Here is a 16832-nt window from a genome sequence, read left to right as displayed (position 1 = left end):
AACAATTTCTTACTCATTGCTTGCCCTTGAAGCCACTTGAGTTGTTCTTGTTGAAATTGGGCCTTGAGTTCTTCTTGCTCCAAAATTGCCTTGAAGAAAGAGCCATGTGCTCATGATAATCATATTTTGTATCTTCGGGGTTTCTCTCCTCATCTTCCTCTTCTTCCTCTTCTTCCACAATAACCTTGGCCTTCAAGGCAAGGTTGGGCTTCTTTGCCCTTTGAGAGTGGAGCACCGCGTTATCGGCGGTCTTGTCCAAGATGCTCATTGCAACGAACTCGTGCAACACTTCACTTGAGGTCATGCAGTGGAAATCCGGTCTTTGACGAATGACGGAGGACATGGCCTTGTTGTAGGGCATCATGGCCTTGAGTAACTTGCGCTTGATCCAATTGTCATCCGTGTCCTTGCTCCCATGATCTCGGAGTGAGACCGCGAGTTTGGTTACTCTCCGAAAGAGCTCACGAGGTTCTTCATCTTCTTTCATTGCAAACTCATCGGCTTCATCTTGCACCACTTCATAGTTGGAGCGTTGAATGCTTGCGCTTCCCCGATAGAGAGACACAATGCATTGCCATGCGTCTTTGGCCATGGCATGGGGTCGGAATGAGGGAGATCTTCAGGGACGATAGCATCTTGGATGATGAAGAGAGCATTCTCATTGAATTGATTATCCACTGCTTCTCTAGGGGTGAAGTTGCTTCGATCATGTGGATAGAAACCTTCTTCAATGATTCTCCAAATATTAGTATTCACATGATTTAAATGACGCTTGAAGCGATACACTCAAGAATCAAAATCCTCATTTTTCACAATCTTAGGAGGAGGGCCGGCATGATTTAAATGAGTAGAGGGAATTGGTCCTCCATAAGTTGGAGGTTCCACATGGGCAAAGATGCCGGTGCCATTTCTACCACTAGTAGAAGGACCCTTCTCACTATTAGCTCCCCCCTTGTCAGAGTTAGCATCCGTCACCTTGTCCGTGGGATCACCCACTTTCAACGGCGAGGTAGATAGTTTAAGTCCTTCTAAGAATTTATTAAACATGCTTTCAACCTTGGTTGTCATGGAGGTTTTCAATGTGTCCAAGGCCACATTGAATTCCTCACGGGACACCAAGGTTTCCCCATCACCCGTAGACGAGGTCGGATTCACACCGAAGTGCTCCTCCACACCGTCTACGGTGTCACCCATACTCTTCGGACGGCAAAGTCCATAATAAAGAGACGAGGCTCTGATACCAATTGAAAGGAGGTTGTCTAAATATGCAACTAGGTGAACAACCTATATGATGCAATAACAATAAGTGCACAAGCTAGCAAGGGATACAACACAAAAAGCTTGCACAAGTAAAGGCACGAGATAACCGAGAGTGGAGCCGATGGAGACGAGGATGTGTTACCGAAGTTCCTTCCTTTTGAGGGGAAGTACGTCTCTGTTAGAGCGGTGTGGAGGCACAATGCTCCCCAAGAAGCCACTAGGGCCACCGTATTCTCCTCACGCCCTCACACAATGCGAGATGCCGTGATTCCACTATTGGTGCCCTTGAAGGCAGCGACCGAACCTTTAAAAACAAGGTTGGGGCTATCTCCACAACTTAATTGGAGGCTCCCAACGACACCACGAAGCTTCACCACAATGGACTATGGCTCCGAGGTGACCTCAACCGTCTAGGGTGCTCAAACACCCAAGAGTAGCAAGATCCGCTAGGGATTAGTGGGGGAATCAAATTTCTCTTGGTGGAAGTGTAGATCGGGGCCTTCTCAACCTATCCCGAGCAAATCAACAAGTTTGATTGGCTAGGGAGAGAGATCGGGCGAAAATGGAGCTTGGAGCAACAATGGAGCTTTTGGGGGGAAGAGGTAGGTCAACTTTGGGAAGAAGACCCCTTTATATAGTGGGGTGGGGAACAATCCAACCGTTACCCCCCAAGCAGCCCCGCAGATAGTGGTACTACCGTCCCACCTAGCGGTACTCCCGCGCACATGAGGGGAGCAAGGTCTTGGACCCAGAGAGGTACTACCGCGGTGGTAAGGGCGGTACTACCGCTTGGGAGCGGTACTACCGCCACTACTGCCGCAGCTAGTGCTGCACAACCTGACACGAGAAAAAGAGGCCTCGAGTCGAGGCGGTAGTATCCCGGAGCCTCAGCGGTACTACAGCGGAAGACAACAAGCGTTACTACCGCTGAGGAGCGGTACTACCGCTTGATGTGCTTCGGCGGTACTACCGCTGTGGCCCGCGGTACTACCGCTGGGACCAGACAGAGAAAACAAAGAGGGGAAGGAGAGCTCTAGAGAAGCGGGAAGGATCAGCGGGTGTGATAAGGATGTGTACGTGTTGATTCCACCCTAGCCTTACCAAAGCGGATCCCCTCTTGATAGTACGGTGACTCCTACGCAACTAGTCCACCAACAGAGAAACGAAAGAGTTGCACCGTCTTGAATAAAACATCGAGGGGAGGGAATCGTCTCGTGCCAAAGGATGAATCTCTGAAAATCTCAAAGCACACGATTAGTCCGCAAAAGCATTGTCATCAATCACCAAAACACCTTGGGGATAAATATGCCCTTACAGATGGGCGGGATGGAAGTTCCCTGGCTGAGATCGTATGACGCGGACCTCGTGGGTTCGGAGCTAGTGTCCGAAGGCAAATCCGGCTTCATGAGGATAGAGGGAGCCTGGCATGACTCCAGGCGGGTTTTAAACTCCGGTGTCGAGCTCTATAGCTGCAGAGACTCCAGTAGGCTTTAAACTCCCGTCTTCAGACCTGGTGATGTGCTCCGGATCTAAGGCCAGAGCTGAGGCCGAGGCCGGGAACCCTTGGAAGATCAAGTCTCCTCCAATATCCGCGACATAGTTCAGATTTCCAAAGTTGATTTGATGACCAGGGGCATAGTTGTCGATCTGCTCCAGATGGCCAATTGATTTGGCATGCAGTGCGAAGCCGCCGAATACGAAAATTTGGCCGGGGAGAAAAGTCTCTGAAAGTGCAACTATCCCTAGGTGGTTTTGGTAATTCCTACCAACATATATCTCATTGAGCTAACATTATTCCAAGATAAATATTTCAGGAAAAGCTCAATGAATGGCATGGCATGGATGAGAAAAGTGGACCCCTCAAAATATTAAGGATAAAAGGATTGGCTCAAGCTTAAAGCTCAAGACTCTACATTTTATATTTTAGTGATCCAAGATCACATCGAGTCTATAGGAAAAGCCAATACTATCAAGGAGGGATGAGGTGTTGCTTAATGAGGTTCTTGCTTCATAGTGCTTAGTGATATGCTCCAAAACCCTCAACTACTTTCCCACATCCACATATGACCTAAGCCAAAATTCAAACTCGGCCCCACCGATTCTTTCTATCCGGCGCCACCGAGTTCAGATGTCATAGCCACTGCCACAAACCCTAGGCAAATCGGTCTCACTGATAGGGATCTCGGTCTCACCGAGATGGGATGGTAATCTCTCTGTTTCCCTTCGTAATGTTTTGGTACCACCGAGATGAGCAATCGGTCCCACCGAGATTGCAATGTAAACTCCCTGTTTCCTTTTCGTAACATTTCGGTCCCACCGAAATGAGCGAATCAGTCCCACCGAGTTTACCTGACCAACTCTCTAGTTAGCTTATTACCAAAATCGGTCCCACCGAGTTTGTGTAATCGGTCTCACCGAGATTACATTATGCCCTAACCCTAATCATATCGGTCCTACTGAGTTGCATGTCGGTCCCACCAAAAATCCTAACGGTCACTAGATTTGCTGAATCGGTCTGACCGAGTTTATCAATTCGGTCCCACCGAGTTTGGCAAGTTGTGTGTAACGGTTAGATTTTGTGTGGAGGCTATATATACCCCTCCACCTCCTCTTCATTCGTGGAGAGAGCCATCAGAACGAACCTACACTTCCAACTTGCATTTTCTGAGAGAGAACCACCTACACTTGTGTTGAGGCCAAGATATTCCATTCCTACCATATGAATCTTGATCTCTAGCCTTCCCCAAGTTGCTTTCCACTCAAATCTTCTTTCCACCAAATCCAAATCCTGTGAGAGAGAGTTGAGTGTTGGGGAGACTATCATTTGAAGCACAAGAGCAAGGAGTTCATCATCAACACACCATTTGTTACTTCTTGGAGAGTGGTGTTTCCTAGATTTGCTAGGTATCACTTGGGAGACTCCGACAAGATTGTGGAGTTGAACCAAGGAGTTTGTAGGGGCAAGGAGATCGCCTACTTCATGAAGATCTACCGCTAGTGAGGCAAGTCCTTCGTGGGCGACGGCCATGGTGGGATAGACAAGGTTGCTTCTTCGTGGACCCTTTGTGGGTGGAGCCCTCCGTGGACTCGCGCAACCGTTACCCTCCATGGGTTGAAGTTTCCATCAACATGGATGTACGATAGCACCACCTATCGGAACCACGACAAAAACGTCTGTATCGACCCACCGAGTTGTAGAACTCGGTACCACCAATTCGGCTAAGGCCATTGCACATGTAATTCTCGGTCTGGCCGAGAATTGCAAATCAGTGTCACCGAGTTCAGGACTTTGTGAAACCCTAGCAGTCTCGGTGCCACCGAACTGTGACTCGGTCTGACCGAGTTCACTAGTTTAGGTTCCAAAAGCTGCTTTGGTATCACCGAGTTTACAAATCGGTAGATCCGAAATGCTTTCTGTGGAAAACTAAAACTAAGTTTTTGACTCATTTGTTTGCAAAAACCTCTATATTTTGTGATGCTCATCCACTCTATCTCATCTATATCAATTCACAGGGTCTGCTGTCAGTGTTTGCAATATGTCTGATCAAAGTAACAGCCAGAACAGGGAAGAGGAGCAGGTACAAGTGAGTGAGGGCACTAGTCCCTCTAGCAGCTATGATGATGGCAGCAGGAGCACCCCAAGTAACTTACCCAAAGCTGCCACCAGGGCCAGAAAGAAGAGAACCTCAGAATCTGAGGATGAAGACTATGTGGCTATTGAGGATGAGGCCACTTCCAAGAAGAAGGTTCTCAAGAAACAATATGGCTCAGCTGCAGCCACTAAGCCTGGACAAAATAGGAAAATTCCAGCCAAAAGGACTCCTATGCTGAAGGTCAGAGGAGCCACTAAAGAAACTGAGAAATCTGATCCCAAAGAGCCAGAAGTGACTGAAAAGAAGAGGAAGGAAAGGGTCAAGAAGACCATGGCCAGGGTTGTTGGAAAGCCTTCCATGATGGAAGAGTAAGAAGAAGAGGAGGATGCTGCACCAGCACCCAAAGCTCAGAAGCTTATGGGTGATGCCATCAGGTTAGGGGCTGCTTCATCAAAGCCCAAAGAAGCACCCAAGGCTACTTCCAAGCTCAATACTGCACCTAAGAGGAATACCAAGAACATATCAGCTGCTGAGAAGAAAAAGGACCCAGCGCCTGAAGCTGTTGCTGAAGAGGAAGATGATGAAGAGCATGTCTTGAGAAAATTGAAGCCTAAAATTCCAGATCATAATGATGCCCATCCTGTAGCTGAGAACATGAAGCTGAGAAAGGATGCAGGACTCAGACAGTGGAGGTTGACTGATCCTTATGCAGTCAGGAGGAGAACTGTTGTAGACTACAGGTTCCACACAAAGGAACAGCGGGATTTCTATGAGACAGTGCTGCTGGACAAGAAGCCAATAGTGTGTAACATGAGATGGGTGGACTGTAAGTACGTCAAGGAGAATGAAGAACACCATCCTGGTGTGTATGATAGCTTCAGTGCTTGTGGAGTGGCAGACTTTGTTGGGCAGAAGCTCACAAAGTGGAATGATGAGCTAATAATGCAATTCTACTCCACAACACACTTCTATCCAGATGGCAGGATAGTATGGATGTCTGAAGGTACTAGGTACCAATCATCAATTGAAGAATGGGCTAATCTGATCAATGCACCTAAGGAGAAAGAGGATGACTTGGATGTCTATGCCAAGAAGAAGATGGATCACAACACTATGGCACATATGTACAAGGAGATCCCAGATGCTGCTGTTGAAACACACAAGTTTGGATCAGTACATTACCTTCTGTCAGGACTGCCAACCATCAACTGGATCCCCAGGTACACTCTCTTGCCCAAGTTAGGTGATCACAACATGATCAGAGGCCATGCAATAAATCTTCTACACTTATTTGATGTGCCACAAAAGTTCAAGGTCATGAGTCTTATAGTTGAAACTATCAAGAGGACAGTTGCTGACCAAAAGAGAAGTTGTGGGTATGCCCCACAGATCCAGGAGCTGATTAACTCCAAGATGGGAACTGGCACATACTTGTTGGACAAGGATCACATGCCTATCTATCCAGATTTTGAGGACAACCAAGTGGTTATGGATGAAGATGAACCATCTTCTGTGCAAGCACAAGCAAAGAAGGAGAAGGCAAGGACTGAGAAGGCTGCCAAGATGCCAACAATGGAAGAGGCATCTCAGTACTTCTTGAAGAGCAAACAGGATCAGCTTGGCTACTTGATTGCATCCACTCTGAGGATCGAGAAGGGGCTGGCCACCATTACTCAAAACCAGGAGAGCCTGGAGAGGATCATGGAGCAGAAGTTCTATGACTTGGATGTGAAGGTAACTGAGATCTAGTCTGTTGTTGAGCAACTCCAGGATGATATGCAGGAGAGGAAGGGCAAGACAACCACTGAGGCTTTTGCCAGAGTGCCTAGAGCTTAGAGATCAGTTGCATTGCCAATGACAGACATCAGAGCCACTTCATCTACACCAGCTACAGCCCCAGTGCAACCAGCTCCAGCACCTACTCCACCAGCTCCATCCACATCTACTGAAGTCTTCGTCCGAGGAGTCATCTCTACACCACCACCTGAAGATCAAGCCTGAGAGACGATTTAGTGCTATGCATTTTCTACGAAATTTTTGGTAACTTGTTGCCAAAGGGGGAGAAAAATGTATAGATCATAGGCTCGAGAGAGAGAGTTGCTTTTTATTCTCTCTTGCTTTGGTGGTTGAACTTTATTTGCTTGATTGACATACTTTCTGTCTGTGTGATACTTGGATGATCATGTGTTTGATCATATGCTACATTAATGCTTGTTGGATGACATTATCCTTTTATCTCTATATGATCATTCACTTTGCTTGGTGATGAGTGCATGTATTCTATTGTTATCATTTTGAGCGCTCCACCAAGATGTATGTGACATGGAATAGTAACCCATGAGCCTAACTCTTTGTGCATTTGAAGTCCAAAGAAAATCTTAAACTATGCACAAATGTAGGGGGAGCTCTTGCTTATCACATACTTCTCAAAGCGACAATGTTTTTCACTCTTATTATCATTTTTTGAAGCTTCGATCTATATGTTGTCATCAATTACCAAAAAGGGGGAGCTTGAAAGTGCAACTATCCCTAGGTGGTTTTGGTAATTCCTAACAATATATAGCTCATTGAGCTAACATTATTCCAAGATAAATATTTCAGGAAAAGCTCAATGAATGGCATGGCATGGATGAGAAAAGTGGACCCCTCAAAATACTAAGGATAAAAGGATTGGCTCAAGCTTAAAGCTCAAGACTCTACATTTTATATTTTAGTGATCCAAGATCACATTGGGTCTATAGGAAAAGCCAATACTATCAAGGAGGGATGAGGTGTTGCTTAATGAGGTTCTTGCTTCATAGTGCTTAGTGATATGCTCCAAAACCCTCAACTACTTTCCCACATCCACATATGACCTAAGCCAAAAGTCAAACTCGGCCCCACCGATTCTTTCTATCCGGCGCCACCGAGTTCAGATGTCATAGCCACTGCCACAAACCCTAGGCAAATCGGTCTCACCGATAGGGATCTCGGTCTCACCGAGAAGGGATGGTAATCTCTTTGTTTCCCTTCGTAACATTTCGGTACCACCGAGATGAGCGATCGGTCCCACCGAGATTGCAATGTAAACTCCCTGTTTCCTTTTCGTAACATTCCGGTCCCACCGAAATGAGCGAATCGGTCCCGCCGAGTTTACCTGACCAACTCTCTAGTTAGCTTATTACCAAAATCGGTCCCATCGAGTTTGTGTAATCGGTCTCACCGAGATTACGTTATGCCCTAACCCTAATCATATCGGTCCTACCGAGTTGCATGTCGGTCCCACCGAAAATCCTAACGGTCACTAGATTTGCTGAATCGGTCTGACCGAGTTTATCAATTCGGTCCCACCGAGTTTGGCAAGTTGTGTGTAACGGTTAGATTTTGTGTGGAGGCTATATATACCCCTCCACCTCCTCTTCATTCGTGGAGAGAGCCATCAGAACGAACCTACACTTCCAACTTGCATTTTCTGAGAGAGAACCACCTACACTTGTGTTGAGGCCAAGATATTCCATTCCTACCATATGAATCTTGATCTCTAGCCTTCCCCAAGTTGCTTTCCACTCAAATCTTCTTTCCACCAAATCCAAATCCTGTGAGAGAGAGTTGAGTGTTGGGGAGACTATCATTTGAAGCACAAGAGCAAGGAGTTCATCATCAACACACGATTTGTTACTTCTTGGAGAGTGGTGTCTCCTAGATTTGCTAGGTGTCACTTGGGAGCCTCCGACAAGATTGTGGAGTTGAACCAAGGAGTTTGTAAGGGCAAGGAGATCGCCTACTTCGTGAAGATCTACCGCTAGTGAGGCAAGTCCTTCGTGGGCGACGGCCATGGTGGGATAGATAAGGTTGCTTCTTTGTGGACCCTTCGTGGGTGGAGCCCTCCGTGGACTCGCGCAACCGTTACCCTTCGTGGGTTGAAGTTTCCATCAACGTGGATGTACGATAGCACCACCTATCGGAACCACGACAAAAACATCTGTGTCTCCAATTGCGTTTGAATTCTCCAAACACTTCCCTTTATATTCTTGCAAGTTGCATGCTTTACTTTCCGCTGCTCATATACTCTTTGCATGCTTGGTTGAATTGTGTTGAGATTGCTTGACTTGTGCTAAGATAGCTAAAATCTTCCAAAGACTAAAATTGGGAAAAGGATAGGTTTTTATTTGGTCAAGTAGTCTAATCACCCCCCCTCTAGACATACTTTTGATCCTACAGTCTCCCTCAAGGCAATATTGTTGTAGATGATCGATGGAGCCATCGAGCCTTCTAGCGACGGCACAGTGGAACTCTCAATGAAAGCACCAATGTCGGTGTCAAAACCGGAGATCTCGGGTAGGGGGTCCCGAACTATGCGTCTAAGGATCAAAGGTAACATGAGACAGGGGACACGATGTTTACCCCGGTTCGGGCCCTCGATGGAGGTAATACCCTACTTCCTGCTTGATTGACTTTGATGAGTATGGGGGTTACAAGAGTTGATCTAGCTCGAGATCGTAATGGCTAAAACCTAGATGCCTAGCCTGTATGACTATGATTGCCTCTAAGGACTACGCCCTCCTGTTTATATAGGCACCGGAGGGGACTAGGGTTGTACAAAGTCGGTTTACAGAGGAAGGAAACTATACATCCGGACGCCAGGCTTGCCATCCACGCAAAGGAGACTCCCATCCGGACACGGGAGAAGGCCTTCTATCTCATATATTCCCGGCCCATCAATCCAGCCCATGTCACATAGGCCGGCTCCCCGAGGACCCCATAATCCAGGACTCCCTCAACGGCCGCCATCTTGTCGGCGTCCATAGGAACACCCTCGGCCGAGATGACGTGTCCGGGGTAGCCAACTGAAGGCATGCCGAATGAGCACTTCGAGCGCTTAAGATTAAGATGGTGCGCTCGAAGCTCATTGAAGACGATGACGACGTGCTGAAGGTGCTCCGCCCACGAGGCGTTGTAGATAAGAATGTCATCAAAAAAACGATCACAAACCAATGCAAGTATGGGCGGAGGACGTCGTTCATCAAAGCCTGGAAGGTTGCCGGGGCGTTGGAGAGGCCAAAAGGCATCACCAAGAACTCGAAGTGGTCGTGATGAGTCCGAAACGCCATCTTGGCGACATTGTCCGGGTGCATCCGCACCTGGTGGTAGCCTGAATGGAGGCCGGGCTTGGTGAAGAAGCGTGCCCCATGTAGCTCGTCCAGGAGCTCGTCGATGACCAGAATAGGAAACTTGTCCTTGAGCGTCTGGGCGTTATGGGCGCGGTAGTCGATGCAGAACGGCCATGTGTCGTCCAATTTGTGGACGAGGAGGACCGGCGCCGAAAATGGTGAAGTGGAGATCCGGATGATGCCCAAGGCGAGCATGAGCGCACACTACCACTCTAGCTCGTCCTTCTGTAGTCGGGGATAGCGGTAGGGGCGCACTGCAACTGGCACCGTGCCCAGCAGGAGATGAATGTGGTGATCATACACCTGGGCTGGCGGAAGGCCCTGAGGCTCGTCGAAGAGGTCGTTGTGCTGCTGCAGTAGGTGATCCAACAGTGGGCGCTCGGGCTCGGCAGCAGTCGCGGGCAACTGCAAATGTGGCGTCGCTGGTGGGGCGGCGACCCAGGCGCCAGAAGGTCATCGTCATGGCATCGAAGTCCCAGAGGATGGGACCAAGGGTCCGAAAGAAGTTGACGCCGAGGATGAAGTCGAAGCAGCCCAAGTCATGTCGGCGCACGTGATGGTGAAGTGTTCATCGCCGATGGTGATGGGCACGTTCGGCGCCAGCCCATGGCACCGGAGGCGGTCGCCGTTAGCCACAGTGACCCTGAGTTGCTCCCTGCCCGTCGGCGGAAGCACTAAGCGGCGCATGGTCGCCTCGGGCAGGAAGTTATGCGTGGAGCCCATATCCAGAAGGGCCACCAGGCGCTCGCCATGAATCATCACCGGCAAGAGCATAGTCCGCTCGTCGCGAATGCCTGCAAGCGCATGGAGCGAGACGGCCTCCGCAGCAACTGGTGGCGGCAACTCACCAAGCCCGTCGGCGGGTGTGTCCTGCTCGACGTAGTCAGTCGCCTCCAACTAGAAAGGCGCAGGCAGACGTGGCCCGACATGTAGGGCTCATTGCAGTTATAGCAAAGTCCCTGGCGACGGCGATCGAGCTGCTCGGCCAGAGAGAGCCGGCGGAAGGGTCGCGTCGTGGCCGGAGTGGTAGTGGCTGGAGCGGCCGAGGGCAGCCGGCCCGACACAGGTGGTGTCGGTGGCGGCCTGGCTGGCTGGCGGCCACCCCGCCCCGGTGCCGCCTGCAGCAAGGCCTGCGCGCGACGCTCGAAGGCGCGGGCGTAGTACATGGCTGTCTGGAGGTCCTGGGGTCCCCGAAGCTCCACGTTCACGTAGATGGGATCCGGCAGACCGCCTACGAAGAGCTCGGCCCGCTGCTGAGCCATCACGCCCGGCGCGTGGCATGCCAGGGCCAGGAAACGGTCGGCGAAGTCCTGCACCGTGGAGGTGAAGGGGAGGCGGCCGAGTTCCGCCAGCTAGCTCCCGTGTATCGGCAGCCCAAAACGAAGGAGGCATAGCTCACGAAAGCGCTCCCATGGGGGCATGCCGCCCTCTTCCTGCTCGAGGGTGTAGTACCACGTCTGTCCGGTGCCCCAGCGGTGATAGGAGGCGAGCCAGGTGTGGTCCGACGCGAGCGTGCGTTGCCCCCGGAAGAACTGCTCACACTGGTTGAGCCAGTTGAGGGGGTCCTCAGTGCCGTTGTAGGTGGCGAAGTCGAGCTTGGTGAAACACGGCGGTGTCTGAGCATGACCGTTGTGGGCGTACGGCTTGGCGGTACGGAGCAGCAAAGAGGATGGCACCCGGGCCGGTGGACACAGGGGGTCCCCCGTGAAACGGCGGCCCGTCGATGCTGGCGTAGGGGCCCGCGGAGCCGGAGGGCCCGCCGAACTGCAGGGTGGGCGCCGGCTGTTCCGTGGCCATAGTGTAGACCGGCTGCAGTGACGACCCGGCCAACCAGGACGGAAGCGGCGATGACGAGGGTGGGAACCGGACCTGCTCGATCGGAACGCCCCCCGGCGCGGTCGTAGCCGACCTGGTGCTGGGCAACGGGTGCGCCGGCAGCTGCAGCGGCTGCTGCATGGGGGCGACGGGCACAGCGAAAGCCGCGATGGTCGGCGACGGGCACGGCGGCCACAGCGGGGTGGTGGCGGGAGGCGGCTGCGGCTGCAGTGGCCCGGCGAGCGCCGCGGAGGCCGTCGGGTGCGGCGGTTGCCACGGCAGGAGCAGCGGCCCGGTGGCGGCAGCTGGTGGTGCGGCTAGCGGTGGCCCGTAGGGGCCGGCCAGGTAGAGACGGATCATCTGGACCGCGGTGGCGAGATCGTGGAGAGCTCCCGTGACCTCCTCCGGAGTGAAGACGGCGGGGACCGGCGCGGCGGCGGTGACAGGCACCGGCGGTGAAGGCGCGTTGGCCGTAGTGGACAACGAGGCGGTGGCAGCGGGAAGGTTGGGATGAGCGGCTGCAAAGACATGATCGCAACCGAGCTAGCTGATACCAAAGTTGTAGGAACTAGGGTTCTACCGGGTCTAGGCCGGAGGTTCTACGGGAAGGAGGGAGGTGGGCGAGGGCGAACACACGGCGGGCGTCGGCTGGGGGCCGTCTTGAGCGGAAGAGGAGGCGGATAGGGTTTAGGGTTTTCCGGCTCCTCGGGTAGCCGGGCAATAGAATTGTCTTATTGCTTAATTTCCAAAAGAGTCTTTACAGCTGTTTATATAATCCCGATGCTAATAAAAATAAGATAACGTAACAGTTATTGAGTTGTTCTGAGGATGCTTACTAGCTACTCTAGTGAGATAATTCCGGTCATCAAGAAAAATCCAAGGCTTTCTTTGAATGACATGTATGTATTAGGCTCTTAAGGGCCATGGAAGTTGGTTTATAGCATCATCCTAGAGACTATGATTTCTCTAGCAAGGGTAGAACTGACGCTGTGGAACCGAGTTAAATTGTATTAACTCCGTCCCAAAAAATGTTTGTTATCATTGTACCAGTGGGGAAACACAAACTGTAATTGCAGTTAAACAATCAGGGCCTTCAACATGACAACAACTGTAATTGCAGTTCCACTGCTTACTCAGCAATTATTCACCTCTAATTTTCATTATTCATTATACATCATGCATTTAAGTTGAACCAAACAGTTTTATTTGCGGGGTAAATTAAACCAACCCATTTTACTTGCGGGGGTAACTAAACCAAACCCTAATAGACAGATCTGAACACATGACGAGAACTTTAAACAAAATTACCAAGTGCTAAATAATCTAAAAAAATCAAGAATATCACCAAGAACACAAGGAAGACCAAAAAACAGTACTGTATGAAGTACTACTACACAGCCAACCACATGCTGCTTCATGTGCAACCAATAATTAGATCAAGTACAAAATCCTTCATTGTGATGATTTTGTCCACAAGATGAAAAAAAGCATGATACGGTGGCCTTGCAGGAAACACATCACAGAGTATCTAACAGAAAACATTGCAGAGCATCTAACTGATGCACCTGATATCAATGTACATGAAATCCTCCTCCACTCCACACAAGTGCTGAACAGCATATTCATTCGTGCAGATAAGCCGGTCATGACGTCCTTTAGAGATAGCCTCCTCAAACTCCCTCTCCAACTCCCTTTCTTTCCCATGAAATTTTTCCAATGCCGGATGCACAATTTTGGTCCCTTGAGCCTCACAATACAGGCACCGAACATGTTCTATAGACCAAAAACATAGTGAATATCAAAAATTTCACTGAATATCATATTCAAGAGAACTGCATCCATGGGGTAACATTCTTCTTATCTCAGATGTAAAAAAAAATATATGTTGATTATTAAAGTGGAGTTTCTTTCCCCACTTTCTGAGCTCTCAACAACTAGATCCCAACAGAAAATGCTGGTACTGTGCTGCACAGTGCTACGGGCCTTTGGACACTAACTAGGATGGGCTGTGGCTCATATTATTCATGTATAGGGAGCATGGAAGCGATGTTAACTCTTGTACCTTCACCAGTGGTACAAAAGCAGCAGCTCTCCCTTTCTTTGTTTTCCTTCCCTTTCTGTTTAACCACATAGACTCTTACTTTCTACGAAAGAGCAATTCTCTACTGTCTCCATGGATTTTAAGGTTAATTGTGACGAGTTTTCTGATTCCTGCCTTTTCAACCTATGGTAGCTTAGAGCTATCATGAACATCTCTATTGTATAATATTATTTTGCTTCCATTTGCACCTGACCCCTTTCAGCAAGCACCTCTGACCATAGACACAGACAAAATACTTCAGATCCTGTAGAAGATTTTTGTGTGTGGCTGCACATTCAAATTGAAATCCTCCTCCTATTGCAAGGTTTTGCAAGGTGTCTACAAATTTACTCATGTTGTTGTTTACTACTCATAACTCAACATTCATAGTTATCTACATGGTTAAAAGAAACAGACACAATGACATGGAAAACATCAAACTTGTGCAGAAAGAAGAGCAAACCTGCAAATGGCGTTGGCACATCGACAAGACAGCATAGGGGCTCACCCTCCTCCTCATTATCGAATTCAGCAAAAAGGAGTAAGGGATATCTTTCTGCAGATGAAGAATCCTTCTGGGTCACCAAAAAATTTACATGCGAGTAACGGAATTTGCATGGGGAATAAGACAGGGGATCATCCAGGACATCGGCGCAGTACTCAGGGCTGCCTATGGATTCATTTGCACCACAGATAATATGAAGATCATACATGGGTTCCTATAGGAAAAAATGAAAGAGCATATGGGGTTAATGAGTAGCCGTAAGACAGCATAGGTTAATGAGTAGCTGTAAGACAGCATGGCTGCCATTATCGGTTACAATAAGGGAAGAGAGAAAACTAGTTACCGACCCCATCTCGTAGCAAGTATTTATCCAATGCAGCTTTCACCTTTTTGGTGATTCTTCTTTGTTGAGCCTCGGAACGCATCTTTGCCTCCAATGCGGGAACACGGTTCCTCTTTATAATTTGTTCAGGAGTAGGTTTTTGATTGGAAGACAATAAGCTGGCGATGAACTGCACGTTTTCGGAAGTGAGTTGGTCACCGCTCTGCAGCAGGAGGAAGGCAGGTCCGTTCAGCATCACGTCGACTGAACTGAGAAATGCTGCATGAGCCTCAGGGTTGGGGTGCCATGCTGCGGTGGCTGCAGCCTCGTAGGCTTCCTTGGCACTTGAGCACGGTCTTTGTTTCTCCATCTTGCTGACAGCATCATAGATGCCTGGTGCGCTGGTCCTGCATTCTTGTTGCTGGCGTATCGCCTCCATCTTAGCACCAGCAGATGCAGCAGCACTAATGTTGGGATCAACAAGAGGATGGTAAGCAAACCCCGCATCAAAGTTTGGATCAGCCACGGACAGGTGAGCACAGGAGGCAACTAGGCATTGCACCAGTTCGTGCTCCGACAAATCGTGGTAGCGGGTTTGGAGGAACGAGGCAAGACCATAAAAGGAGCGGCTCTCCAATCGGGTAAGGCTTTTTGGGCCGATCATGTCCAACACCGGTGGCTGGGGTGCTGCGAACATGACATCGTACCATATCGTGTTGACGATGACGTTGGAGACGGGGTCCAAGGGGCCGTAGCAGTAACCGGCCATGAGCATGCTGCGGTGGTAGCGAGTGCGCAGCTCTGCACGCGGCAGCCTTGCCAGGGCTCGCAGGTAGAAGCTGTGAATTGTGTCGAGAAGCGCCATCCTCAGAGACCGGGTGGCTTTGTATGGCATATCGGCAATGTTGTTGTAAGGTGGCCGAGAAGCAGCAAGGTTCCAAGCTTTCCCCAGGTCGGGAAGCGACCGTCCACCGAGCAACGTTTGGATGTTCATACACTGTGTCTGGGTCTGCATCGCTGAGAGGAAACCGAGGACCTGTTGCAGTTGGGAGGACAGCGACATCCAAACACTGACGAGGCGTTCCGGCTGAGGGTGCTTGGCGACCTGCGCAGCCAACCTGAGGGCCGCCTCGAATGCTGCCACCGATGCCAGTGAGATGACCGAGAACCCCGTCATGCCGCGGTCCGCCACTATCAGGCGCGCAGCGACGAGGAGGTCGGCGTCGGCGACCAGCAGGTATCGCACGGCCTACCACCCGGGGAGGTACGGGAAGAAGTAGATCAGGAAGGCCACGAGGCCGTCGAGTGAGCGCTTGGCCATCTCTCCCGGCTTGGTATCCTCGGGGACTTCGTCGATGAGGCCGGGGCGTTGGTCGGAGGTGACGAGGGTGTTGGCCATGACGTTGGAGACGGGGTCGAGGAGGCCGATGCAGACGCCGGCGTCGAGGAAGCGGGCGCGGGTGGCGGCCGTCGCTTCCACAACGAGCCTGTCGCACGCCTCTCTGTAGAAGGTGTCAATCATGGAGAGGAGCCGCGTCCTCTCCTCGATTTGCTCCGCTCTGTAGGGGATGAAACGACTCTCCGGCCGAATCACGCGGCTGAGACTGTTTCTGTTGCTGGTGCCCGCGCCGCCGCCCATGGCCGCCGTCGATGGGGTCTTGGACAACATCACTGCTTCACTAGCTTCAGCTTCCCCTTCTCGATTTGGGGAACCCTACCAGGGCGGCGGCGAGGAGAGAATAGCTGGCCAAACGGGCCGTTTTTTTCGGCCCGGCCCGTGAGCACGCGAGGCACGGCCCATCTTGGGCCAGGCACGGCACGGTCTAAACGGGCCGGGCCCGGCATGCGGCACGCGGGCCGGCATGGCACGGCCCGACTACGTTTTTTTTATTTTTTTTATACATCTATATATGGCCCAATATATAAAAATATGCTAAAAAATGCTCAGTGCGGCAAATAACAGGCTGGAAAAAAACGGGCCAACGTGCCGGCCCATTTACTAACTGGGTCGTGCCTGGGCCTGGGGGCGCAGCACGCGGGCCGGCACGGCACGGCCCGTATAGTAATCGTGCCCTGGCGGGCCGTGCGGGGCCAGGCACGATTACGA

At 50.5% G+C, this 16832-nt stretch overlaps 1 pseudogene; it reads right to left on the bottom strand.

Moving 5' to 3' along the window:
- Nucleotides 1-11355: 11355 nt before the first annotated feature.
- Nucleotides 11356-16394, bottom strand: LOC119279505 (annotated as a pseudogene).
- Nucleotides 16395-16832: the final 438 nt, after the last annotated feature.

The sequence above is a fragment of the Triticum dicoccoides genome, chromosome 3B (assembly GCF_002162155.2).
Source record: "Triticum dicoccoides isolate Atlit2015 ecotype Zavitan chromosome 3B, WEW_v2.0, whole genome shotgun sequence".
NCBI classification, from domain to species: Eukaryota; Viridiplantae; Streptophyta; class Magnoliopsida; order Poales; family Poaceae; genus Triticum; species Triticum dicoccoides.
This window is presented reverse-complemented; position numbering and strand designations above follow the sequence as displayed.